We start from the raw sequence: 27,725 nt of genomic DNA, 5'->3' as shown, positions 1-27,725 counted from the left end.
CTGGGTTTGTTTGCTCTGATGTAGCTGCACCACAGTGGAGATTTGTCAGGGTGAGCTGCACTGCTCCAAGCCTCATTTCACTGCTAGTGCAATGCATCTACATTAGGAGCTGATACCAGTATAGCTACTCCTGAGCAAACCTTCCTTGTTTAGACAAGCCCTGAGCCTCACCCCTTGTGCTCAGAAGGGTCAGCCGAAGCCATGATAACTGTCTGGTAAGCTTTGAAGGTTATAAAACAACCAAAGAAGGGAGGAATTTAGTGTGGAACACGAGATCTATCAGACTATGGAACAGACGCTCCAGGGAAGTGGTGGGAGCTCTATTGGTTGAGCCATTTAAAACTAGGCTAGAATATTGACTGGAGGGAACAATCCTACAGGGAAATGGTCCGGATGGTCTAATAAGTCTTCTCAATCTATGGCTTCTATGATTCTTTGAGCAATCCTTTTACATGAGGGTAAAGCTTAGCTACCAAGGTGATAGAATGACCTTAGCTAGATAGATTAGGTAGATGGGAATATTTCAAGTAACAGGAGTTATGGCCAAACCGCCATATATTTTGAAAATCTGCAGCCACAGAATTTGTTACAGAATTCACCTCTTCCCACAGAATTATGTTCCAGTATTTAAGGTTTCATTTGAAATAAAGGACGTGATAGCCATCACATTGTGAAGGAAACCTTCAGCATCTGAATTGAATCTGGCCAATGCCATTTTGTCTGCCAGAGTCTGCAGACATCCTGAAACAAGAAGTCAGACAGGTATGAACTTGCTCCCTATTCTTCTTAAGGTGATTTTAACTCTGTTGAAATGGCAATTCCAAACTGCCTCTTGAGTTGCTTTCCTGGGTGCTGGAAAGGCCAGCTGTCCCTTACACAGCTGCCAAACCTCCAGCGTTCTCCCCCTTTTTGTAGCTTCTATAGTGAACTTTGGTGTGTTCAGTACAAAATTCTGCAGTATACCGGATCCTGAAACATGTAGAGCCGGTGTAAAACAAATTGCATTTAATGTCCAATGCAATGGCACAGGGAATCCTGTTTTGAGTTTATCATCTATTTTCACAATTCATTCAATATAAACCTCAGTGTATTTAAATGTATCTAAAAACGCAGCACAATTTCCTGCCTGCTACACCCAAGCGCTGCAGAAACCATGGGGCCCTACTGCAGAATTTAGGTCAACCTCATCTCAGAGTCCATGGGGGCTTGGTCATGGCTGATGGAAGCCTTGGGAAATTGCAGAGAAATGGCATGTGCTAGCCATGCTAATGAACCACCATGGGGGCCCTGGTACAAGGGTACATCAGAGCTGCTTTTGGTACTTTATCCTGATTGTTATCGTTTGGAAAACCTTTGAGAGGGAAGCGACTGGGCAGGACCTCGTTAGGCCTGGGCATGCCTGGGAAATGGGCATTGCAGTGGGCTAGGAATTATCCAACTTGATGACTGCCTCCACACTAGGTATAACTATCCTGATAAAAATTCACCCCCCTAACTGTAGAGTTAAAACAGGTCAGCTTTGGTGTGCAGACAGGTCCCTATCGGTGGTTAGGACAAGGAAGGAAAGTGGAAAGGGCCAGAGAAAAGAAGGGGCCGGAAATTAGGGAGAAGGTGGGAAGCCAAGATGGAACATGGGGGAGGGGTGAAGAGTGGTGACTGAGGCCAGCACTTGCAGAGGGCGTTGGAAGACCGAAAGTGAATTCCACAGGGGAGGTTGGGACAGGACAGGACAGGACAGGGCTCCCTTCCCCACCCCTGCTGATCCCCCCACACTCCTCAGGAGCTCTTCAGCTCCTGGTGAGCCACAGCTGGTTCGCTGGGTGGGTGTCCCACGCGAAGGCTCGGTGCAGTACCGCCAAGGCTCTTTGTGCAGTCTGGAAAGGCAGGGCGGGCCCTGGTGCGCACAGAGGCCTGACTTCTACAAGAGGTGAAGAGCTCTCACAATGAATCCCCACCCAACACAGCCTGCTGCGCACTGGGACCATCAGTGAGCTATGATTTTAACTTACACTCCTGCACCACCCGCTGCCTCCTGTCCCTCACTCCCACCTGCCCAGGCCCTGGCTGGGGTTGCAGGGAGTGGAGAAGTTGGCTGAAAGAGAATGAGATTTAAAACATCACAATTCTTGGGGTTCAGTGTCTTTGCATTCTGGGTTTTGAGCCTTCAGGGGTCACATTTGCCAGATTTTCTCTGCAACCATGAGGCCTAGAAACATACGTTTTTTTAAAAAAAGAAAGCTGAGAAACTGATATAATCACCTGACTCCAGGAGCTGGGACTTGAATTAAAACACCAGATACCATGAGGCTCATGGCAAAGTGGTGAGAGCTGGCAAGGCTGCCCCAGAGACTAATGGCTGCTGTCTGTGCCTGCTGCTCAGTTGCTACCCGAGGCCACATACTACACTTGCTCCTTGTGCAGAACCCCTGATGACATCAATAGGAGATCCAGGAGGAATCAAAAGGAGTGCATGACCCTCGCTGTTCAGCTGTGGCCTGTGGCCCCTCATTACAAAGGTAATTTAGCCTTCTCCAGACAGTGTGTTTGCTCCCCCTTAACTAACAGTGATTTAAAAATGAGAAGTTACTGACCTCAGACAGCTGCGTGGAAGCGCCCTATTTATATTCCCTGAGCCAAAAAGATTGGCTGAATGTCTGTAACACAGATTGCAAGAGCAAACCGCTTGGCCACCAGCATGGGAAATGGCCTCCCGTAATGGGAAATGTCTCTCTAAAGCGAGGTGCTTCTTCAGGCAGAATTCCAGCGCTGTCAAGGTCAAAGTCCCACCCTCTCTCATCCTGATCATCATCAGCTCCTTTCCAGCCTCTCTGACACCATCACGCCCCTCTCCAGTCCAGGCAAAACAGACCAGCACCCTTGCACATTGCTCTGCCCTCGCCGGCCCCTCCTTCCACTGCACCCCTGATGCTGCATCAGGTTCAAGCTTCTGATCTTCTCCTTTCAAGTCCCTCACAGCTCTTTCCCTCCTGACTGTCTGCTCTGGCTTCACCTCTCTGCCTAGGTGCTTCCATCATGTGCCAGCATCTCACCTAGATGTCCGTGTGCCCCCTTATGCCTGGGACGCCCTCCCTGAGCCATTCTGTCAGGCAGCTCTCCTCTGGCCCTTCACATCGCTCCATGGGGCCTAGCCGGAAGCGGCCCCTAATGATGCCTGGGGGCAGAGGCAGATGGGGAGAGTTAACGCGAATTCATAGATCTGAAGGTCAGAAGGGCTCTTGTGATCCTTGAGTCTGACCTCAAGACATGATAATGTTTATGTGCAGATATAAATAGTCCAGATATTGGACTGTCACCTCTTCCCACACTCTTCAGGCCTTGCTTGTCTCCCTTAGCTGAGAGCTCTTTGGAGTCTGTTTGTGTTAGAGCTGAGTCAGGGAAATGGTTTGCTCAGCACCCGCCCTCGTGGGGCCCAGCCAGGTCCCTGCCCCAGGGGACTGCTGCAATAGAAACATGGATAGGGATAAAAACAACAAGGAGTCCTTGTGGCACCTTAGAGACTAACACATTTATTTGGCCATAAGCTTTCATGGGATGAAGTGGGCTTTAGCCCACAAAAGCTTATGCCCGAATAAATGCGTTAGTCTCCAAGGTGCCACAAGGACTCCTCGTTGGTTTTGCAGATACAGATTAACACGGCTACCGCTCTGAAACCTGTCACCATGGATAGGGATGTGCTGTTTAGCCCAGTCCTACAGGCCTTCCACATCAGGAGAAGCAGGGGACTGACATAAAAGAGCAACATGTGGACAGATCATTAGCATGAGAGAGAGACTCAGGAAAGCTGGGTGCCTCGATGTCCTAGCTGTAAAATCAGGACAATAACAGCCCATTCCTTCTCCCCTTTGCTGTCTTGACTCTTTAGACTGTAAACTGCCTGGGGCAGGGGCTGGCTCTCCCTAGCTGTGCAGGCCTAGAATTCTGCAGGAACGTCTGAGATATTTCGAAGATTTATGAACAACTAATATTTCTCTTCTCTGTGCTGTGCAATAAAACAGATAAGTCATGCGTAGCAGGCAAAGCAGTCAATCAGTGACAAGGCAATAAATGCTGCTGAGGTTCTGTGAATGATTATAATTTAAAAATAGAGAAACAAAGAAAACAGACTGAAGCAGAGCATGAAGAACACAGGGTAGATGTTTTCTGAGAAATGAAACTGCATTGTGTACAAGACTGAAGTCAACTTTCAACTTCTGCTTTCCTTCACATGCCTGTGAATTCTCCTTCCTGAGTTTCAGGCTCTCTTCTGGCTTGGAGGTGATTTCTTTATGGACCTCTGGGTTTTATTTTTCAATGGTTTAAAATCAGCTGAGATAGTCATGTGCCATTTGTTTCATGGAACTCTCCCAAATCATTTATTAAAATCTTATATTATCTAGTGCATCTCACTGTTGGCTCAAGAGTGCCTGGCAAAACTGTCTGCCTCACTATATGAGCTACATAAGTGATGTAAAAATTTGTATTAGGACTATAGTGAGTCAGCTGTAGACATCAGTCTGAGCATGAGAGCAGTTGCTGGTGGGAGTAGTATGAAAAGATGTCCTCCTTGTTCCTGGATTTATGACCCCGGGTGGGGCACTAGGAATAGGTATGGAACCTGCAACAACTGTCTCTATAAGCATGAGCTGACACTGCCTTAACTAAAGGCCCAGCACTGTTAGCCATGGCCACATCGCTCGATGACCCAGCCCCCACTAGTGGAGGACAGAGGTGTGCACTGAGTGGGTGTGAGGAGCAACACAGCCCACCCTAGGCATTCAGAAAGAGGGAGTCCAATCTCAAAATCATTAGGTTACCTTAGAAGTCATGTTAAAAAAAAGAGGATTTCTGTTTATTCGCCCTCTGGCTTTTAAGCCTTTAGGGGTCTCATTTCTGAGCTTTCCTCCACAGCCACGAGGGGCAGAAATGTCACTTATATTTCAAATGAAAGTTGAGATCCTCACCTACTCCCCTGACTCCAGGAGCTGGGGCTTTAAGGAGCACACCAAAGATTTTGAGACTCGTCATGAAGTTGTAGGAACTGGCAACACTCTGCTATATTTCCCTTGCTAACCAAGCCCCATCTGTGCTTTGTGCTGCATGCGGTGGTTGTTTCCTACTGCAGATTGTGCAAGCTTCAGCATCTCTGCCATGAGTTTCTGTTCCCCACACGATCTGGTTGTTCTTTCCTGAAGGTTTCCAGCTCCTCATGCGGGGGAGCAATTTCCTGCTTATTGTATGTTGGCGGGAGTCAGGCCAGGGATTAGGCTGCCACTGAATTTCTAAGGGCACAGTGGTGGGACGTGGAGCTGAGCTGAGCAGGGGGCCTGAGTTGGAGGGGGCAGTGCATTCACAGGCTCTGTTTTTGCTGCCTCAGTGCTCCACCACAGCCTGGCTCCCTCCATATTCCCTCCCATCTCAAACTGACACAAACTATGAGGGGGGGCAGCGCTGCCTGGGGTCAGGGCTGTGGGGGATGAGGCACTGGGTTGAAGGACATGGGAGAAGCAGAGTTTTACTGGTGGATCCATTGGGCTAGCGTGTGGGGAGTCATACGATTGTATAGGGCAAGGGACTGAGCAGGTCTGATGGGGGCAGGGGCATGAACATCCCTCCCCCACAAGCCTCTTTCACTCAACCCCGCTCCGCTACATACATCCCATTCACCTACCCAAGCCCTCTCTCAGCTCTGACTCCCACGCACCCTTTGGAGACATTTGGTGCCCACACATTAGCTGGATGTTTCTGCTAAAATGATCAGCAGCGAGGTTGTGACACTTCACTCGCCCTGTGTAGGTTCCAGAGTTGAGGGTCAGGCTGAAATGAACGAGGGCACTACCCACCTTGCTGCACTGCAAACCTGTGTGGACAGCACTGCAGCAGGCACAGTGAAAGCTTTGGTTCTAGAGCCACCAAGGCAGCACGGCCTAGTGGATAGCAAACCAAATTAGGACTCAGGAGACCTGCATTCTAGTCCTGGCTCTGATCTGCTGGTTGAACTTGGGCAACATGCTTGTGCCGCTCCATGCCTCAATTTCCCCAGCTATAAATGGTGATAATGATCCTGACCTTCTTTGTAAAGCACTGTGAGATCTATGGCTGAGGAGAACTACATGTTATTATATTTGATGGCGAGGATCTTGGTCCAATGCTCACTGCACTGTAGCTCGATGGACACAGTTGTGACTAGCAGGGTCAATTAAAAGAAAGCATGTTAGTAAGCTGAAGAAATAGCCCCTGCAGTGGGTCTGGGCCAAGGACTCAGCTCAGAAGAGTGGGAAGAGTAGTGGGAGCTAAGCGATGGAGAAAGGTCAGTGGATGGGGGAAGGAGAAGATGTCTAGCTACAAGTTGAAGCAGGGGATGGAACCAAACTGCAGATTGTCAGGAGGGTTAGGAGTCTTCACACGGACTTCACAGCTCTCTCATTTTGGGGTTGTTTGACATGCCTGGCAAATTTCATCAGTGAATAATTCTTCAGCCTGTGGATCCTTCATGAACAAGCCTTTGGGAGTGTTTGGGGCAGATCCTCAGCTGCTGTCAATTGCCATTGCTCCATTTTTAGTTCACTGGAATGCTGATGGAAAGCAAACATCTTGCAAATGCTCATAAGAATTTGTGCTGGGACGTGGTTTTGTGCCAGAAATGTTTGCCAGGCCAGCTTGACATCTTCCATTTCCCCACTCACCCAGTCAGGGAGTAGAAACAACACCATGTGATTCAGGTGACCAATTACACACTGGGAATAACTAAAAGTGAACCATCACGGATATATTCACTGCTACAACTCCTCCTGGCCACTCCTACAATAACAATGCATGTGCTTAACTTGATTTGGTGCCAGAGGGACTACTCTTGTAGACAGGACTGGGCCAAAATAAGTATGTGGCAAACAATCTGAAGACTGAAGTTTATTCAAGCATGGAAGAATTAATAAAAGTCTGAGCTGGCAGATAAGACACAGGCACAAAAAAAAGCAACATTTGGCAAATAAAATTCACTACAGAGACTAATATTGAAATGGTGAATCAGGATGAACTTAGGAAGTTTGTACTTGCAAAACATCATAATTACTAAAGTCAGAGTCTTAGGCCTGTCTTGTTTTGTTGCATTCTTTGAGATCTACAAACCCGCATGTTTAAAGATAACCAACCAGGCTATTTTAAGTTAGGAAGGTTTAAATCAGGTATGTCCTTATCGACAGGGTCAGATATTTTTCATTGTCATGGAAAATCACTCCCTAAGTGATCAGCCATTTTTGTATTGTCCATAGAACATAACCGTGGAAAAAAATTATATAAAGGGGAAAAAAAGCCTTTTTTCGCCCCATCACAATTCAAAAACAGGCATATGGATTTTGCTCACACTTTTCAGAAACATTCAACTTAAGATAATGAGCAATGACAGTAGTATATTAATTAGTATTTAGTAATAGCAAAAATTATGGATGCTATTTAGTTTTCCTGAACAACAGCAATCCTTTCTCCACCATATGTGCAATGCAATAGGAATGACATATGGCACTGGATAGGCTTTGATATTTTTCCGTTTTACACATCTGCGTAAAATCCTGTCTATTGACGTTACTACAAGATTCTTTATTAAAAATTGTTGTGAATTATAAGAAGTTTTTAAAAAACTCTGTTTTTATGATGGAGGTTCTCGGTTATGTCTCCATTGTTAAAGTTGAGTTCTGAAATGGGCTTAAAATGGGGCATCAAGTCCTGTTTTTCTTTACATCTAGCTGGTCTTCTAGTGTGAAACAGTGCTGATTTTTACGCCCTCTGAATATTCTATACAGTTTTTGTTTGATGCCACTTCATAAAAATTTAACAGGAAGTGTTCAAAATTGGGCTGTGTCTGAAATTTGTTCATGGCAAGTCTGACATTTTCTGGTCAACTGGTACCTTTAAAAAAAAATTTTGTATTTACTCAATGGTAGAGAGAGGAATCTTGAAGAGATCTGGTGCAACAGGTTTTTCTGTGTTTATAAATTAAAATTTATGGTAAATTTAAGCCATTATTTGTCATAACTGAAAGATTGTGCTCCAGCTGGTAGCTAATGGATAAAACTTGTTGCCAGATAAAATTTCTGTTGTACACATACAATTTTAGAAATTGAAATCAATCAATATTTAGTTGTGCTCTCAGACCTTACCAACAGAGGGCAGGGAATCTTTGCAGCATTCAGCAGCATGTAAATACACCTTTGCAGAGACCACATGTCCATAATAGATTCCAGATTTTTTTTTTAAAACCTCTTATATTTTAAAGGGATCAAGGTTAAGTGTGAGGTCCCTCACTTTTAAGAGCATGGAAATGCAAGTTATGGGACATCTCTTTACCATATCCTAATACCCACGCAGCATATTTCCACTGCCAGTGACAGACTCTGCACTTCCACAAGGAACTTTCTTTTCTGTCTGACAAGGAAACAACCCATACACCACACACTACTCTCCCCCACACTACTCTCCCCCACACTCTGATACACAACCTGAGCTACATCGGGGTTGGCATACGTGCACAGGTTACGTGTGCAGCGTAGCAGATGTTGGTCAGGGAAGCATGAAGTTATAATTAAGGTGTTTCATTCCTTTCTGAGGACACTGATTACTGCTGATCTTATAAATTCATTTCAGCCCATGTCGGCCAAACTCAAAGGTTGAATGCTCCACCTATTTATCGTATGATGTTTTCAGGGGATGGGAAGGGGATTTTTCAAAATCTGGTGGCTAAAGTATTTCTGAACACAGTGACTGTCTCAGGCATTCACACCCAGTCTACATTCGGACTGAGCTACAGTATCTTCTGGGTGACCCAGAAGATACTGTAGCTCAGTCCGAATGTAGATTAGTACATGAATGCAAGGTATATGAATACTGTACAGTGCTCCAACCTGGTAGTTCAGGATGCTGAGCCTTTCAGAGAGCTGCAAAAGAGAACAACTGGAGATAAATTGGATTCCTTGTCTCCACTTAACAATGATTGTTAGTTGCTTCCCATGGGCTTTGTGACAGTTCTCACATCTCATGCATTTACTGTAGAAAAAAATGGTGATGAAACTATTAGTGTTAGAGGAAAGGTATGAAAAATAATGAAAGGCAATGGTGTTATTTCTTTTCTGTTAGTACTTCTAAGAGCTGCATAACTGTCTGTTTAAGGTCTTTTACCCAATAATTAACATACCAAGGAGATCCGACTCCTTTCTCTGCCATCTGTTGATCTTGCTACGAAAATTGACTGGGAGCTTATGATAAGGTTTCCTCAGTGATTTGACTTTGCTGCACCAGGGGAACGTACACAAGGAAGATAAATGCTGGAAGTTAAAACTACATTAGCTTTTCAAATAGGTCACAGATTCTCCCCTGTGCCAGAACCTTAATATCACATATGGATTGCTTCCGAAGGCTGTCAGAGATGACAGCACAGCGAAGTAAACATCATCCTTCTGGGAAACAGAAGGAGAGGGAAGCCCTTAGATCTGGGGCAATCCAGAGTGCCTTTCCTACTCCTGAATCAGGCATAGTGCTGGGATGATGGGGTGCTTTCAGCACCTTGTTTCAATTAACTAGTGTTCAGCAAGCAGGCTAAACCCAGTAGATTTATACAGCCCAAGAGGTCACCCTGAAAAAATAATTCTCGGGCCCAAATGGCTTAAAATTTAACATGTTTTAAAGGACCATATGGAACAAGTTACTGTTCCAGAGTAAAACAAACACTTGTCATTCACATCCAGTGTTATTGTTAGAAATATTCCATTGTGTGCATTTCTCAACAGTGTAAAATGTCTGGCCAAATCACGGGATAATGCCAAGGATCACCAGCATCCTGTGGTCTGCATCTATTACTATTAACTTGTATGTGTTGGCAATCTCATCATACTAACAGCAAATCCAGCTGTTGGTTGCTGACTTGAGCTTGGAAGTACAAGGTCTTCGCTTTTAGTTTTTCTTTATGCCGAAGAGGTAACATCAGAAATTCCTAATGTCATTCTTGCCAAACCATGACACAAACAGCAAGCTTAGAAGTAGCCACCACTGGTAGATACAGAAGTAAGGCTATAAACCCAAAGCCAGCCTCTGACTGCCAGGGGTCAGGGAGGAGGTTTCCTATAATGGGCCTCGGCCCTAGAAAGACCAAGGTAGGGAGTGGAAAGACCCCTAGAGGAGCTGTGTCATCTCCCTGCTTAAGCAGAACCTGCACAAGGTGAGGAGCACTTTGTTCCCTCTCCTGTTATAAGCCCCAAGCGTTAGAGCTTCCACCCAGTTCCTTTGGGAGATTTCTCTACAGGCTATTTGCATCATGGTAGCATCTAGGAACCCCTGTCAGGGATCAAGGCCCCATTGTGGTGGGTGCTATCCAGACAAATAACAAAGAGACCCCTACCCCCGAGAGCTCACAGTCAAGGTGTTAGGCCATTTACCTACCAGCGCCAGATGGGACTGAGCTGTAGGTGTCAGGCAGAGGAGGGCTTTGGGGGTGTGGGTTTAAAGGAAGATAAAGTGGTGGGTTTACAAACTTTAATTGTGAAATTCCTGATCACCAGAAGATATCTGTTCTCGTCTTCCTTTCATCCAGTTGTTCTGGTCAGTAGTTCTAGCTCCATGCCCCGCCAACAGCACCCCATTCCTCCTGGGGGCTCATGCCCTACAGGCATTGGCAAACTCCTGCACATGGCCCGCACACCCCCTTACTCCTCATTTAGTCAGTTGACACCAAAGTCATTATTAACCCTTTGAATCCTTCCTCACAAATCAGCACCTCCCGCCCCAGCTCCCGGCTGATTTTGATGCTCTTCCCTAAGTGCCCTGCCATCACCCTGGTAACGCAGGGTGAGGGATTCAGGGGAATGTTCTAGAGCTTCCTGCCTCCGTCGTCCTCAATTTGGGGTAAAGGGGAAAGATCTTCAGTGGGGAAACCTGGAATGTGCAAAAGGAAATACTGAGGGGGGGAGGGGGATGAGGGAGCCGGAGTGGCAAGAAAAGACCTCAGTAGGGAATAGAGGGGAAAACAGACTGGAAGAGGCAGCCGATGGGGGAGAGAATCCAGGGCCCATGGAGCTGAGGGACCAGTGTGGGAGTCTGGGGAAATAGAGAAAGGAGAACGACTCCGAGGGTCAGAGGGGAATAACTGTGGAGCCAGCAATTCCGGAAGGGAGACAGGGTGGCGGGAGGGGGTAGGCATCAGGGCAAGAGAGGTGGGGGAGAGATGTGGAGAGGAAGGTGAGATGGGAGGGGGAAGGAGAGAAAGTCAAGGGAAGGAGGCAGAATAGGAAAGGGGACCAAGGAGAAAACAGAAATTAGGGAGAGGAGAAATGCAGCTGGGTGGGAAACAGAGAGCAGGAGAGAAGAGAATGATGGGAAAGAAAAGGAAGGGAAAAGCAAACACAGACGAGCACACACAGAGACATACACTGACACACACGTGCATTAACACACAGAGACATGAACACACACGTATTCACACACACACACACAGAGACATACACTGACACACACGTGCATTAACACACAGAGATATGAACACACACACACGTATTCACACACAGATGTACACCAACACTCGTGCATTGACACACAGAGACATGATTGCGCGTGCGCACACACACGTATTCACACACACACACAGAGACGTACATGAGGACAGACACATACAGGGACATACACACATACTGAGACGCACACATGCAGACATATACACATACATGCATGCACACACACTGACATGTGCACAGTCACACGGACACACACACACACACACGGACACTCACACACACACAAAGCTTCAGCGCTTGGAATGTGGCTGTTTTGCTGACTCTAGCCTGCAGTTTAGGTGGGGCCTCCCAGGGCAATTCATTATTTTGTATCATATTTAACGATTGCCAATCTTTTTGCCAGCTTGTTTGGGTAGGTGGGGTGCCAGTGACTTCTTCCTCTGGGGCATCACCAGCCTGGCTGCCAGCCCTGACACTTGGCACTGCCATGATGGGGTCTTGCTTTGCATTCCTGATCCCAGCCTCCTGCGCCCAGGCTGGACGTGCTGTTACTGTTAATGTGGCAGCTCCATCTACCAGAGAGGTAGGAAAAGCTTCTCTTCTTTCCCCAGTCACCCCTCTAGCTGCTCAGAAGCAGACTGACAGCCTCTGCCAGGAGCACTATCTGTGCTATTCCAGGAGAAGGATGCTAGCTGGGATGCACGGCCTGGGGCCAGGATGTAGGTAAGATTGCAAAGGGATGGTTCCACATGTGGAGGTCTCTGAGGGTAATTCAACAGGCCCCAGGGAGGAGGGAGGAGAAACTGGAAGCAATATAGCTGGCGCCATTCCTGCCCCAACAGAACACTGTTATTTCCCCACTTTCATGTCTCCTTCCAAGTGCCTGCTTTTGCTTTTGCTTATCTGAGAAGAAAGGAAAACAAGCCAAATAAAAGTTCCAATGAAAATAAGGACAACTTTGTAGAAGAGCAGGAAGTGGTGGAGGATGATGTCACTGGTGACTGATTTACTAATTCCAGGAGAAAGCCTTATTTCTGTGGAGCACAGACAACCAGATGCACGTCACACTGAAGAAATCTCTGCCATTTCCAAGGAAAGCATTAGCTGCGAATGCAAAGGCTCCTGAACAGAGTGAGCAATCTGAAAGCACCATAGTGACTGGAGAGAGAGAGCACCTATTGCACCATCTTTGATGTCTGCCTGCCAATGTGAGATTGTTCTCTGCAGTGTATTCTCAAGGACTTCAAAATAATCCAAGTGAAGGAAGTCCCACCACCTCCCCTGGGAGACCATTCCAGTCTAAACGGCCTCATTCTTAGGGAAATGTTCTTCATCTAGTCTAAATTTCCTCCCTCTGCTTCTAATTATACTCCCAACTCCCAATTCTACCTAGAGGCCAGGGCCCCACTGTACAAACTTAGAATAAAGAATTTACACTCTAAGCAGATTCCTCTCTCTTCTTGGTGTTTGTCCCCGTTTACTCCTTAAAGACAATATTAGTCACCCATAAGCCTCGCAACACACATTTTACTTTTTGAAAATCTTTCTGTATCAAGCATCCTCTCTGGGCCCTTTATCATTTGTGTTGCTCTTCTTAGAATTCCCTCCTGTTTGTAACTTTTCTGGGTTAAAGAGACACACAGAGCAGTCTGTACTGTGCCATACAAGGACAGAGTATTACCTTCTCTCTGTGTAACATGTGTGTAACTCAAAACTGAAGTGCCTTCTGACGCGGTGTTCACCTCGCACCAGCCCTGAATGTGTGAGGGTGGCTAGGTGGGCCAATTAGCCTTGTAGGCTGCACCTGGAGAAGGAGCCAGGGAGCAATGAAGATTGATTAAAGGATGATGCTCACCTGGATAGGAACAGATGGTGCTGGTATAGAGTCAGGTTGCTGAGGGCAGAAAGGGCCTGCAGGGAGGAGTCACTCTCTTGGCCCTGTGGGAAGGGCACACCCAGAGAAGGGTGGAGAAGAAAGCTGACAGAGGCAACATAGGAAGCAGCCCAGAGAAACCGCCACGTGTGGGACAGTGCAGACCTTAGGCGCAGGTTGTAGGGATGAGGGACAGGTTGAAGAACCTTTGGTTGGCCACCCTCTAGGATGTCCTCTCCTAGAAGTATGGAATCCAGAGAATGCTTTCTATATCTGCAATATACTGCAAGACTACAGATTCCCCGCAAATACATCCATGCCCTAAAATTACCTACTTTAACACCTGGTAGTGCCCTGGAGATTCAAATTCTTGGGGCTGAACCAACTTTTTAAAAATAAAACTGAAGTTTTTTAAAAAGCGTGAGCGACAGTTAATGCTGAATTTGGGATACAAGGATTCCACCCGCCTTTCGTCAACCCCAACCATAGGGCTCTGCATTGATGGACAGAATTTTGGGGCTACACTTCCTTTCTGAGGTTGTTGACCCAGATGTTACTCAGCTAGTAGGGTCACTCTTCAGCAATGCAAAACTAGCCCTGATCCCAAAGGAGAAAGGATGGTCCAATGGTCAGCACCTTAGCCTAGTACTAGGAGAGGTGAGGTCAATTCTATCCTCTGCCACAGACTGGCCATGTGACCTTGGGCAAGTCACTTATTCTCTTTATGGCTCAGTTCCCCCTCTGAATAATGGGGCAATAGCACCGACCAACTTCCCAGGGGTGTTGTGAGGATAAATGCTTTACAGGTTGTGAGGCACCCAGATAATACAGTGATGGGGGCCAGATAAAGAGTATAGTTAGAAGGGCTGAGCACTCTAAAGTCCAGGATTGTGGCTGGGCAAAATCTAGACTCCTGAATGGCAGCCCAGGGAACTGCCCCTGGGCCAAGTCATGTGAAGCTGTTGCAACTACTCTATCACACGTTGCTCCCTGGGATTCTTTTATAAAAAACCTTTGCTCTTTAACCCATATCAACATGCAGCATTGAGGTGCTTCCACATACAGGTCAGATCATTCCTCAGGGCATTAGGGTAGGAATTCAGGGCCAGGTCCTCCGCAAAATTTCAAAATTGACTAGTGACCTAGGTTGATTTATACTAGCTGAGAAACAGAGAACTGTAGGGCCCTCAAGAGGTCATCAAGTCCAGACCTCTGCACAGACGCAGGACCAAGTAAACCTAGACCCTCCCTGACAGAGGTTTGTCCAACCGGTTCTTAAACTCCTGCAGTGATGGGGAATACAGCCTCCCTTGGAAGCCTGTTCCAGAGCGTAACTGCCTTGAGAGTTAGAGAGGTTTTCCTAATATCTCACCTAAATCTCCATTGGTGCAGGTCTGGCCTTCTGCAGTAGTAATTTATACTAGAGCACAGTACACATTCACCTTGATAAATCAGTCCATCAGCCCCAGCCCCAAGCAGCAAAAAGAAAAGCCGTGATCACAATCTGCAGCTCCACCACCGCCGCTTCAGTGGCAAGTCCTTTGCTCTGAGAGGGACCCACTGCCAAACTGCTGCCGAAGACCCGGACGTGCCACCCCTCACTGTTAGTCGCCCAAGCAGCTACTTGCTGGGCTGATCAGCCCTTGCAGAGAGCACACTGATCATTTGTGTTGTAGGGGGGGAGGGATAGCTCAGTGGTTTGAGCATTGGCCTGCTAAACCCAGCGTTGTGAGTTCAATCCTTGAGGAGGCCCACTTAGGGATCTGGGGCAAAAATTGGTCCCGCTAGGGAAGGCAGGGGGCTGGACTCCATGACCTTTCAAGGTCCCTTCCAGCTCTAGGAGATTGGTATATCTCCAATTATTACCTTCTAGCCAGTCCTTCAGCCACCCCACTGGCCAGGCTGTCAGTGGCACCAGACACCCAATCAGCATAGCACACTGCAGCCTAGAACTCCTGAACAATCCTCCAAGCTCAGTTGCCCAAGTAGCTGGGATTACAGGTATGTGCCACCACACCCAACAGTACACTCAGTTCATGTGGAAAAACTTAAATATATACTCTAAAGCATGACAAGTCTGCTCTCTTCTATGTGATCCAAACTATAATAGGGGAATATAGAGGATGGGAAAATTTCTCTAAATCAAATAAACATCAGGTACTTTACTTTTATTTAAAGAAAGGCCACCATGACAGCCACACATGCTTAGCACACACTGGGAATACACTTGGCACTAAACAGAACAGACGGCAAACAGCTCATACTGTCATCTATGCATTGCATCTCTTTTGGAATGCCAAGTGCCTCATTTACATATAGATGTTACACATTGCAAATCTGAGCTCTCCTACTTTGTTATTCTTTTGGGAAAACTGGCTGTGTTCAATTAAATAGTTCCAACCCCCTCCTCTCATCTCCCCAGCTTTTAGGACTGTTGCACTTCAGCTAAAGTTACGACAACTCGCTGTAGTTAGTTGAAAAGGGCTGCCTAGCTCATCTGTGCAGGAGACAGCAGTTTCTTGGAGGCTGTGGAACCAACTTCCCCAAGAACTAAGAACCATCACTAACCTCACTCTACTCTGTTCCACATGCCAGGAGTATTTCTTTACCTCTGTCTCTAACATAAACACAGAGCAGCATGGATATTAAATAAATCCCCTAACCTTTCACTGCACACACTTGTTCCTGGGGAAAGGAAAAATGCACCACATGTAATGAGTGTTAGTCATAGCGCTTAATGCATGTTTGGAAGGTGCTTAGATAATGCAGCAATGGGGGCAATATAAGAACCTATGTAGAACAGGAAAAAATCCAAAACCTGGACAAAGGATGTACAAAGATTTCAGCTGAGGAATGGATTTGTCCATAGAGATGTATGTGAATCTGTGCAAACTATTCTCTGGCTTTTGAAAGGAAAACGAGAATGTTTTCAATCTCTTTATCCAGGATTTAGGCTATAAATATTTTATTCATCTGAAGGGTAAGGGGAAGAATTGGGATTGCTTTAAACCAGCCTCAGTTTGTCAAATTCTCTTGCAATGGTTTCATGCTGTGGTGTGTTTGTTTAAAGGATGCAGTCACCTAGGCTGCCATGATGTCATCATGCTCAGGCTAGTTCTCTGGCCTGCATTGTGCAGGAGGTCAGACTAGAGGATCACAATGGTCCCATCTGCCCCTGGAAGCTATGAATCCTGTATCTCCCCCATTCCACAGGAGACTGTGCAGTTTGCATGAGCAAAGGGACCAGCTCTGTATGGCTAATGTAAGCACATCATCCCACGAGTTTAAACAACGGTTGAGATTTTCGTAAAAGCCTCAGTGATTTAGGTGCACAAGTCCTACTGACAGCACCCCTAACTCACATAGGCACATTGGAAAATCCCACCGGACACAGCTGAGCTGAGGCGTTCCAGCTATGCAGACCAACATTTTCAAGAGAGACAAATGATACTTGGTGCTCCACTTACATGGGGCTGGACCAGGGCCGGATTAACCTTTTGTGGGCCTGGCTCCAAACATACCTATGGGCCCCCATGGAGACAATGGAGCATGGTGCAGGGAGATCAGTCCCTAGAGCAAGGGGCCAGCCAGAGTCAATGGGGCATGGCAGGGTTGGCCCCGCTCTGCCCAGCCCAGTGCGAGGGCACCATTTACAAACCGGCATTTGCCAGACACACACACTGGCCTACCCAGGCCTGTGCTGCCAGCGTGCCCCTTCCCCTTGGAGGCGGGCCCATGCCGTTCCACACAGCCCTCCCGCCCAACATGAACATCCTCCGCAATTCCCTATGGCAAGAGCCCCACTGGACCTGCTATGCCCTGCGCCCCCCCGGCCTCCTCCACAAATGCACAGCACCCTGCACACCACCACCCCTGCCCAGCCCACAGCCCCACCACAACTGCCCAGCACCCCCCACAGAACCCCCACTCCCTAGTGCCCCAACACACACATCTTCCCCACCCCTCACAGCCCAGCACCCCTCCCCAGACTCCCCACAGACCCACTCCCCCAAGCCCTGCCTCCCAGCTGCACTCACCAGCCCTGCTGGGAGGTGACTGTGTCTGCTGGGCTGAGGCGGCAGCGCAGCCAGGGCTGGTCCCGGGGCCGGGAATCGCTCCGGCCCCTCAGGAGCGGCACGATCAGCCAGGCCAGGGCCTGCCCCAGCTGAGCTCCCTCAGGGCCCGCTTGCCTGGAGGGGCCCAGCCAAGCCCTCCCTGCAAACTGACCGAGACTGGCCAGGCTTCTGCACCATCCCAGGCGGCTCAGCTCTGGGGAGATAGGCGGGGCCCCACAGGTGGTGGGAAGCAGAGACTGCCCAGAGCAGGAGGTGCCCTGGGGTCTGGCCAGGCGGTGGAGAGGAGCCGGTGGGTGGGGCCAGGGGGTGGAGAGGAGCCCTTAGCCAGCCGGTGGGCAGGCCGAGAGGAGCAAGCGGTGGGTGGGGGAGCCTGTGGGGTCTCAGGGCGCAGTGCAAGCGGAGCAGGCCGGGGCCCCTTCTGAGCATGGGCCTAGCTCCATGGCACCATTGTAAACCGGGGACTGTGCTGGAGTATCAGAGTGCTGAGCCCCCGCCTGTGAAAATCAGGCCCTGTGATTGGGGGCCCACCCCCACCAACGCTGATGGGGTTAAGGTGCTAGATGGGCCAATTAACCACACAGGCTGGACCTGGAGGAGAGCCAGGGCTCAATAATGTTTAATTAAGGGTGAAGCTCACCTGGGCAGGCACGGGTGGGGCTTCTAGAAGGCTAAGGAGCTGAGAAGAGAAGTGGGTAGTAGGGGGAAGTAGGCCGCAGTCACTTCCTGAGAGGAAGGAGGCGTGCTGGAGGTTCCCGGGTCTGGCAAGAAGCCACAGGGGAAGGAGCCCTGCGGACATGCGGGCAGATGGAAAGAGGCTAGGACGGAGCCCAGGCAGGTAGTAACAAGGTCTGGGAGTAAGTAGAGCCCAGTTGTGGAGCACAGGGTCCCTTGGCTGGAACCCAGAGAAGAGGGCAGGCCTGGGTGCCTCTGCCAGCCGCTGGGGAAATGGCACAGCTTTGGACATAGGCTGGGGGGCTGCCTGGACCGGCAGAGGGACAGCTTGTCCTGAGAGACATTGATGGAGAGCCAAGCCACAAAGACGACGAGGACCCTGGAGGGTGAGGCTGAGACGACAGGCTGGGCGACCGCAAGAAGGGGTGTCCGACCAGCAATGGCCTAATCTCCAGATGAGCCATGAGGCGCACGCCAATGGTGAGTAGTGAACTCCGCTACTCTTTAAGGAGCCTCAGCCAAACCCTGCAGCATCCAAAATCACAAGTCAGATGCTGGTGACTAGGTATTAGCTGACTTTTCTGTTGCAGTTTCTATTATGCTAGGGTCTGGTGCTGCCAGGGGAGCTCTCAGCAGCTTTCTGCCAGTGCTGTGCAAACACACTAGGAGGAGACAGTCCTCGCTCCAGAGAGCTGACAAACTCAATAGGCAGACAGGAGGGTGGTGGGGAAAGAGACCAAGAGGGGGAAGTGATTTGCCCAAGGTCACTCAGCAGGTCAGTGTCAGAACCACGTTCTCCTGACTCCAGTCTGGTGTTCTATCCACTAGGATGCACTGCCTCGTTGTGCACATAACTAGCACTCACTAGCACAGGCAGCCGTCCCAAGCCACCCTCGAGAGCTCAGCCATCACTGGCGTCTGTGAAACTCTTTGTGTGCTATTTCACAACCTCCTGCTATGGACCCGCTGACAGGCTGTGAAGTGAAAGCATGCTAAGCTCTGGCTGAAGCTGGGGAAAGCTGCTGTCATTTTTTCCCCACCTATCTTGATTTCTGTGCTGTGCTCCCCTGGAGCAGGATTTGAACCCACTGTAGCAAAGGTGAGTTTAGAATTAAGCTGGGGATTGTAACTGCACTCTCTGCCCAGGGGCTTTCGAGCCTTCCCAAGGCTTACAAGGGACTGACAAAGGCTTAGAGAGGCTTGATTGCCTTCTGTGTAATATGTGTTGTGTGGGCATGAGGTTCATTACAACACAATGGTGCAGCCCAACACTCAACTGCAAACACGGTGTGACTATCCATCTAGCTCAGACAGAAGTCATGGGCTTGCTGCAAGAACCAGTGGCCTGTGCTATGTGGGTAGTGGGACTCGGTGCTCACAGCAATCCTTTCTGGCCTGGAAATCTATGGAAGAGAATAGTTTTGCTCACCATTTCAAAAAAAATTCTCAGGATCCCAAATTATTTTGTGCAAATCTCTGCTGGTTCAATTTCACTTTTCAAAGCCAATGCAAGCGGAGTCTGGCATGAGTTTGGGTTTCCAGCTAGATGTTTGAGACCTTTGGTCTCATAATTTAGCAGGATCACAGATGCATCTTCAGTTTCATCTATCTGTGTCTTTATCTATGGTTATAAAAACTTCACTGTGGAACAGTTAAGATTGCTACTAGACACAAAACAAGGAGATGAAAAATTATGCCACTGAACACTACCTACGTAGTACTCCTTTCCCAAGCACACCCCTTTCCAAACCATTTCCTCCCAGTGCTTAGTTGTGGATCTTTAGTGTAGTGCTTTGTTGTGTTGCAGTGGGGCAGTTTGCTAAAGGCAGCAATAGAAGATTCATATCCCTAGAGGACCAGTGAAAGCTGCAGCCACTGAGGGAAAAGATTTTATCCATCAGCCGCTGCACGTAAAACCTTCTGTTAAAGGATAAAATCTGGCAGAAAAGTGTAGGCACTGACTGAAATTGTTAAGTGTACAATGGAGAATAAACATCCATTTTTGGTGAATAATAGCTACAAATGATCCTCAATCCAAATATATTTATTTAAAAAAATTACCCATTGCTTTAAATCTCCTCAAGATTAATCTCTCCACCAACTCTTCTGTAGATGTTTTCTAAAAAACATCAGTGAACAAAAAAGTGTTGGACTGCCACGGTCACATTTCATCCACAACCCAATTTCAAACATTTCCTATTAAACATGTGAAAAGAAACACAAAAAACAGCACAGAATATTCAGAAGGAATGAAAACCTAGACTATGTGAAATTTCACATTGAAAGGTCAGTGAAATGTAGTGGGGAAAAAATAGGAATTTATGCCCCATATTAAGCCCTTTTCAGAACACAATCTTAACTATGGAGTCACAAACAAATGTGTCCATTATTTTATTTATATATATGAGTGTATAGGTGAGGACGAGGAGGAGGATGATTAAATAAATTCAAGGAAAAATAACTGTTTGTGAACAAAAATATTCAAGACATTAGGGTGTAACGATCAATATTTTCCCTTATCTCTCAGTGCAACCTTGGGAGTATATTGTTTTCAGTAATGTTCATGATATTATTTTCAGTTCTTTCCATATAATTTTACTTAAGATGACTTATTATTTTTTCCAATCTATTGGCCACCTGAAAAATGAAAACGCTTCTTTACTTATTTGTAGCAGGAGGCTGAATATCTCATTAGAACACCTAAACTGACCCAGAAACCCTGTTTTGTAGCCTTGTGACAATAACATGATTTAATCATAGGATGCAAAATAAACAAGATTTTAGACTAAGGATGCAAAACCCTTTTACATCCAGTTTAGTCAAATGCTTTCTCCCTATAGAACACATTAATTTATGACAAAGGTACATATCTGCTTTTTGGCAATGCACAGGCTATTCTGCTAACGTAATTTAATGTTAAATAGATATTGGTTTGAAGGAAAACCATTTCTACAGAGCTTTATGCTCCTGAAATATTCACTCCAAGAGAAGGGTTGACACAATAATGGATCCAGCTGTTTTTGGGGGGTTGACACTCATGGTTAAAACCATATGAAAATCTTTGCACAGGATGTAATCAACCTCCTATTTACAGAGAAACATTGAGAAATTGCCTTCAAGTGCCAAGAAATACAAGTCGTTTACAAATCTGTTCTTCCTAATGTCCACTCAGCTCAACCCACACCATTAAATGAGATGCATTTCTCAAAATGAAAGTAGGACATTCAAAAGCACAGGAAAAAACACACACTATTTTTATATAGAGTATTTGATACATACAGAAAAGAGGCAGACCCTCAAAAATAACAGCACACTCTCAAGGCCCTATCATGCTGAAGGTTTAACATCAGTCAATTCATAAAAGCCCAAATAGCAGATGATCAGTGATAAATTGCTAATTTTGCAACATTTCTCTTTTGGTCAGTCAAAGTTTCCGTTTCTCTAGCTGCAATCCTGTTCAACTCAGTACCTCTCCTTCAGAGATCCCAACCCAAATCTCTCTTCAGACACCCCATAGCCCCAGGTGCACAGCTTTCCTTAGGAGATCAGGGAAACCCAATGTCTAAGCTATATATTCACAGAAAACACTTGCATTGCTTTTCACTTACCGCTGTCAAGTCTCAGTAGCTGTGTGCAAGGCTGAATGGAAAAAGGACCTCGTACGATAGCGTCTCTAAATTTACCCGAAAGAAAGGAGCTTGTCCTTTAAGTGTCTCTCAACATGGTTTGCATAGCTGGATCTCAGCTTATCTGTGCTTTTCTGCTTTTGCTTCCATACATGGATCTGTTCCCAACAGTAACTCCAAGCTGTCGAAAAGAAGCTATCTGGCAGCTTTCAGCTTCATCCAACACAAATGATGATTAAAAAAAAAAAATCCTTTCTGCCTGGTATTTTTACACCCCCGACCCCCTGCCACAATGTCTTTTTCAAATTAACTTGAAGATTACATATTTCCTTTTCAGTGCATGCTGAACAAATCCTTGCAGACTAGTGTATACAACCATAAAAACTGATGCTTAGGTTTATATTGTACTTAAAATGGCTTCAATCTCATGCAAATCTTGACTGTTTGCCCACACCTTCTCAAAATATTTGCACAGTAATTGTTAGGATGGGGTCAATACAAATTACAAAGACAGACACTTTCATTTTTTAATTTAAGGGTTCACATCTCTTTATTTCCAAGATATACTTTTCACTTTCCTTATAGGTCAGGGGTTTGTATGTTTGTACCTTGGAAGGATTTCAACCTAATATATATCATGTCTGTTGCAGCAGAATGTTAAGAGTCACATATTTGAGGAGAGACAGAGAGAATGCACAGGAGAAATGTGACAGACAGCTCCCAGATTAGTAACAGTAGCAGCAGTTAGCATTCCACTTGATACTACAGTAGCCACATTGGGACGTATAAATGCCTCAAACCTTGAAGAATGGAAACCACAGATTAGGAAAGTCCCAGCGCATTTGTCTATAAATGAGGGAGGGAATCCTCCTCTTTAGTCACCCCCTTGTCCGCTCACATTGGGAGGGATGGACCCAGCCCTATGCCAATATGATGTTCTAGTTGCAGAGCTCAACATCCAGTGCTGGGAAGTGAGACATTGAAGGTAGAGCGTATAACCTTAACTCTGCCCCTCTGCTGCTTGGCATCCCTAGAGCATTCAGAAGTGAACGCTACGTAAAGCAATGGGTGCAGTGCAAAGACCAGTTAGCTGTGTAAAGATTTGGTTATATCTGTCTGGTGCTGTCCGGATCACTACCTATATTAGGGCACAGTCCTGCAAGGAGCTGAGCACTCTGGCCTGAGCCAGCAAAGCACTTAGACACATGTTTAATGTGTAGTCCTACGGAGGTGAAGGGGACAAAGTTAAGCAGGCATGTAAGTGCTTTGCTGGTTCAGGCCAGGGTGCTCAGCTCCGTGCAAGACTGAAGTTTGCTTTGCTTCTAGGGCCACGCATGACCCCATCACTTATGTATCTTGGCACCTCACAATCTTGAATGTATTTATCTTCACAGCAATGCAAGGTTGGATCATCCTTCCATCCTACCTACTTCGATACCGTGGCCCACACCCACACACACCGGGAACCGATCCACCATCAACCCTCCACATCGTCCGTTAAAGGAGAGGAGTATACTGGGACATGTTAGAGGGTGGAGCATCCTCCAACCTGCCTCTCTGGAAGTTCCAGTTTGCAGAGCCCTGTAAGAAAGTGCCTGCGGTTCCCCAGTGCACATGGGGAGGAGAGAGGCGCCAGGGCTCACATTTCTCATACTGTTAAAAGCAAATCTCTGTCAGGCTGGGCTCTCCTGCTTTGAAGAGCATGTGGTCGAAGAAGAGACAGAAAGGGGAAGATGAAAGGAAGTGGGGGAGACAGATCCAGTCCAGCAAATGCAATATTTGTATCCATGTTCACTTGTAATTTAAAATACATACTAGGCAGTGAGAACCAGCCTCTCACTCAAGCCACTATTAACTGGCGGGTGCTTTGTGCCCCGCACAGGGGGTCCGAGAGATGTGGAGGAGGAGAGGGTAGTGGTCTAAGCTAGTGGTTCTCAACCCATGACCCAATCAGCACACAGCTGCGACCGTGACATCCTCAGGGCCAAACGGACAGTATATATATTGTGTGGATGCGGCCCATGTAACACACAGAGAGCTGCATATGCGGTCTACAATGGTAGATAGGTTGAGAATCACTTGTCTACGCTAAGGGATCCATTCAGGCAGAAGGAGCAGTAAAAAGCATAAAGATGTTCATGTGTGAAGCTGGCACTGGCGCTGTAGGCGGAGCGGGAGGGACCACCAGTGACGCGGGAAGAGACAAGAGCAGGTGAAATGAGGCACTTATTTAGATGCCTAAAGATGAATTTAGGTGTCCAACTTTAGGTCCTTTGTGTTGAAAATTCAGCTGCAGGCCTGGTCTCTCTGATTAGCTGGGAGGAAGAAGAAATGATTTTTTTACTCAAGCTCTTTCACACTCTTGGTTCTTTGTTTGTTCTAAACATCTGTTGAACTGAAGCACTTGGCAGAGGAGACAATGGATTCAACACCCCAACTCTGCCATTAAGGTCTAGGCAAGCTCCCCATCTGTGTGTCTGAGAGACCCCCTAAGGATGGGGCCAGGACAGACCAGGCCACATGGTGACAAGACACTGCCATATCCTGCCTCAATGTAGAGGGATGGACTGGACCTCCTCACATACCTCCCAGCCCTGCCACTCTAGGGTTCCATGCTGTGCAGTGCTGTTAACGCTCCCCCATGTTCTCACAGGGACAGCTTCCCTCCCATGAGCAACAGAGACAGGATAGTTCCTCTCCTTCTCCCCACCCTCTCCTCTGCAATGCCTGCCTGGACAGGGGCAGAGGGGTGAAGAGCCTCTGCAGCTGCCCCCCAGCCTGGAAGGGGTAAGGGGACTGCAGTCCCCCCAGCCCTGGGGGTGGGTGGGTGGGTGGGTGTATGTGTGTGAAGAGACCCAGGAGGGGCAGAGGTAGGGTTGGGTTGGGACAGGATTGATTTGGAGGCAGGATTAAGTGCTAGGCAGGGGCTAGGCAGACATGGGGTGAGAACTCTTGCAAAATCCCCCTACCCGGTACATGGGGGAGCATTAGCAGCACTGATAGTTCCCAACAGATTGGTGCATACCGAGGAGTGACATTAGTGCTGGCAAACTTTATAAAAATATGCACCTGAGGGTGAAGAGAACTAACTATATAAATAAGGCCCTGACCCAGCAAAGCACTTAAGCCCCTATTTAACTTTAACCACATAAATAATTATTTGACTTCCATGGGGCTATTCATATGCTTAGAGTTAAGTGCTTTGCTGGACAGTCCATAGAGATATACTTGAACTAGCTTCATAATGGCTCAGTGTAAAGGAAGAAAGCAAGATGTGGCAGCTAGACATGTGGGGAAAATACTGCCTGATATTGCGCTTTCTGAGAATTAGTATGTGATTGTGCCCTTAGAAATTGTAGTGTAAAGCATCCATGCACAAGGGGCAGAGTTAGGGTTAAGCAGCCAACCTTAGCACTTGCATGTCCAAACTTCTGAGTGCTTTGTTAATATTCTTGTAATTTGGGTTTTAGTACAGAATGTGCAAAAATGTTGTCCTGTTTTCCATGGATCACTCTTCCATTTGTTATATCCCAGAAATTCGCTGGGAGAGGTGAAATTGGAGTCAAAGCTTATAGGTCATAAGGTATCAGGAGTTTTCGCAGGCAAATGAAAAAGACAAAATGTGTCACTCAAGGAGGATTTAGTAAAAAAAATAAACAGAGCAAATCACAGCAATACATGAAAGGGAAAAGAAGGAAAATGGCATTTACCTCTGTCTTCAAGTTTCGATTACCTCCTAAACTTAGTGGCAGAACAGAGGTCAAAACCCCTGATGCTCCAACCTGTGACTGACCTTCCATGAAGGCATGAATGACCCATCTTGGCTTCAGTGTTTTGTCAAGAAGAAGGTGGCAGACCTAGGGCATGAAGCCTGGCCTACGATTAATGACTTAGCGCTAACATTGGCAGATCAGCAGCAATAACGGTTATAATAATACAGGGTCCAGTTGTACCACCCTTCATTGTCCTGCATTCTCTGCAATGAATTCATTGAATGAGAGTCTGCTCATCTTGAGTCTCTGTGGCAGATTCAGAACCAGAATGATCATTAATAAGGAGGAGCACTAATCGAAGACAATAGTTCAGGCCAGGGCTTAAATTCAGCCGGAGCTGTGTAGAGCCGAGCTCCGGTAAATATTTCCAAACCCCGTGGAGTTGTTATAGCATGTTGGGTGGGTGGGTTCAGGAAATGCTCTATGCCCTGGCTCAGGTCGAGTAATGTTGTTTCCCCAAAGGCACTTAGTAAGAGGATGTTTACTTCTAGCCTTCTTCATGTGTTAACCACATTCTCACTGACTGACCTCAATGGCAGTGTTACTGGCCTAAAATGTTAGGGATCAGATCCTCAGCAGGTGTAAACTGAAGAGGCTGCATTGAAATCAACAGAATGACACCACTTTACACCAATTCAGGTCCTGGCCCTATAGCTTGTTGTTAGCAACATTTTATCTATATCTTTTGTCCTCCTTTCCCTTCCCCGCTCCCTCTGACTCTCCTGCCGGCTCGGCTGTCCCAGCGAGGGTGAGGCATGACAGACATCAGTACAACAGAACAGAGCAACGCTCTCTCTTCCAGTCTAAACAGAGCCCTTTCGGTACTCGCTGTCCAAACACAGGCAGCCATGGGTGGCTGCAGGCTGCTGCAGGATGCATGAGGGCCGCTAGCGCCAAGAACAAGCACGCTGCCCATCCTGCCACTGGCTGTGTCTCTCTCTTAAGTCTGGAGACCAACATGGCTATAACAACACTGCAAACAAGCTTCAGCAAGTCAGGACCCTCTTTCAACCAGCTATGAACTAGGGCTTCCCAGGCCTCTCTCTCTGCACAGGAACAATGTGATTATTGCAGCTGTGAGGTAACAGGTAGCTGTAACACGCCAGCTCCATCCAGTCTGACATCACCACCTCATTTTGCATTTCCCCTGCAAAAGGCAGGAGGCTCAGAATAGGCCCAATCCCTAGCTGGAACTTCCCTCAGCAGAGATGGGCCCCTTTCCACCAGCAGAGGAGCAGGCCTGCAGGCTCATGGTGAAGACCCAGTTCCCTTTGTCTGAACTGATATTCACCGTCTTCTCCAATATTCACATTTAAGGGAACCCTCTGCTAAGACAGACAGCTGGGGAAGTGCCTGCTCATGAGAGGAGATGCATTACAGCCAGAGACCTTGATTCCAAGGCTCTCCTCAAAGTGCTTAGAAAAGGGCAACTGGCAAAGATACCCCCCCTGCCAGGAACTCTTATTTCAAGACACCATCAACCCTTCGCACCCCTGCAACTCATGTCACTCCAGCTTTGAGTTGCTACTTCGATAGCCACCTTCCCTTGGTTTCCCTGTGCTCCTGAAGCTCTCCGACTTGTTTGCCGATGCCTCCTTTCTCATTTGTAAAGAGGATGGCAAAGCTGCTCACTCTCTACATGGTGAATATCAAGCAATGCACCTTTCACAATCTGTTTAAATAGAGACAGTTGCTTGCCAGGAGACCCTGTCATTGTTCTACTCAGAGTGAAAGTGAACCCATATGTCCAGCATTTGCAGGTGTTTTCCAAAGACTGTGCTGTGGTGGTTGTTTTGCATTTATTTGGATATTTGAGCTCAACTCCAAGATGAATGTTTGCTGAAGGTAAAAGGTGTAGGGCCAGATCCTCAGCTGGTGTAATTCAGCTTACCTACACACAGTTTGATGTTGCTAGGACCATTTACACTAGCTGAGAACCTGGACAGCCAGGAGAAAGTGAACCCAGGATTCCTGTTGGGGTTTTTTTCTCCCAGAGCACCGAGGCCTTGTCTACACTAGGAATTTACTTCAGTATAGCTCCATCTCTCAGGCGTCTGAAAAATCCACCCTCCTGAAAGACATAGCTATTCCAGTTGGACCAGCACTAGGCTGACAGAAGAATTAATCTCTCAACTAAGCTACCACCTCTCAGGAAGGTGGATTACCTCAGGGCAGCAGTGTCCCACTACAGTAGTGCAGTGCTTTAAGGGGAG

The 27,725-nt window shown here is 47.2% G+C and overlaps 1 protein-coding gene across 1 annotated transcript in view; it reads right to left on the bottom strand.

The window, feature by feature from the left end:
• Nucleotides 1-21,799, bottom strand: part of SLC8A1 (solute carrier family 8 member A1) — a 313,517-nt gene extending 291,718 nt beyond the window's left edge. Inside the window, exon 1 of the mRNA XM_045009040.1 lies at nucleotides 21,722-21,799. The gene's annotated coding sequence lies outside the window, so the exon portion shown is untranslated. The remainder of the gene's footprint in view (nucleotides 1-21,721) is intronic.
• Between the last annotated feature and the right edge of the window lie 5,926 nt (nucleotides 21,800-27,725).

The sequence above is a fragment of the Mauremys mutica genome, chromosome 3 (genome assembly GCF_020497125.1).
Source record: "Mauremys mutica isolate MM-2020 ecotype Southern chromosome 3, ASM2049712v1, whole genome shotgun sequence".
NCBI classification, from domain to species: Eukaryota; Metazoa; Chordata; order Testudines; family Geoemydidae; genus Mauremys; species Mauremys mutica.
This window is presented reverse-complemented; position numbering and strand designations above follow the sequence as displayed.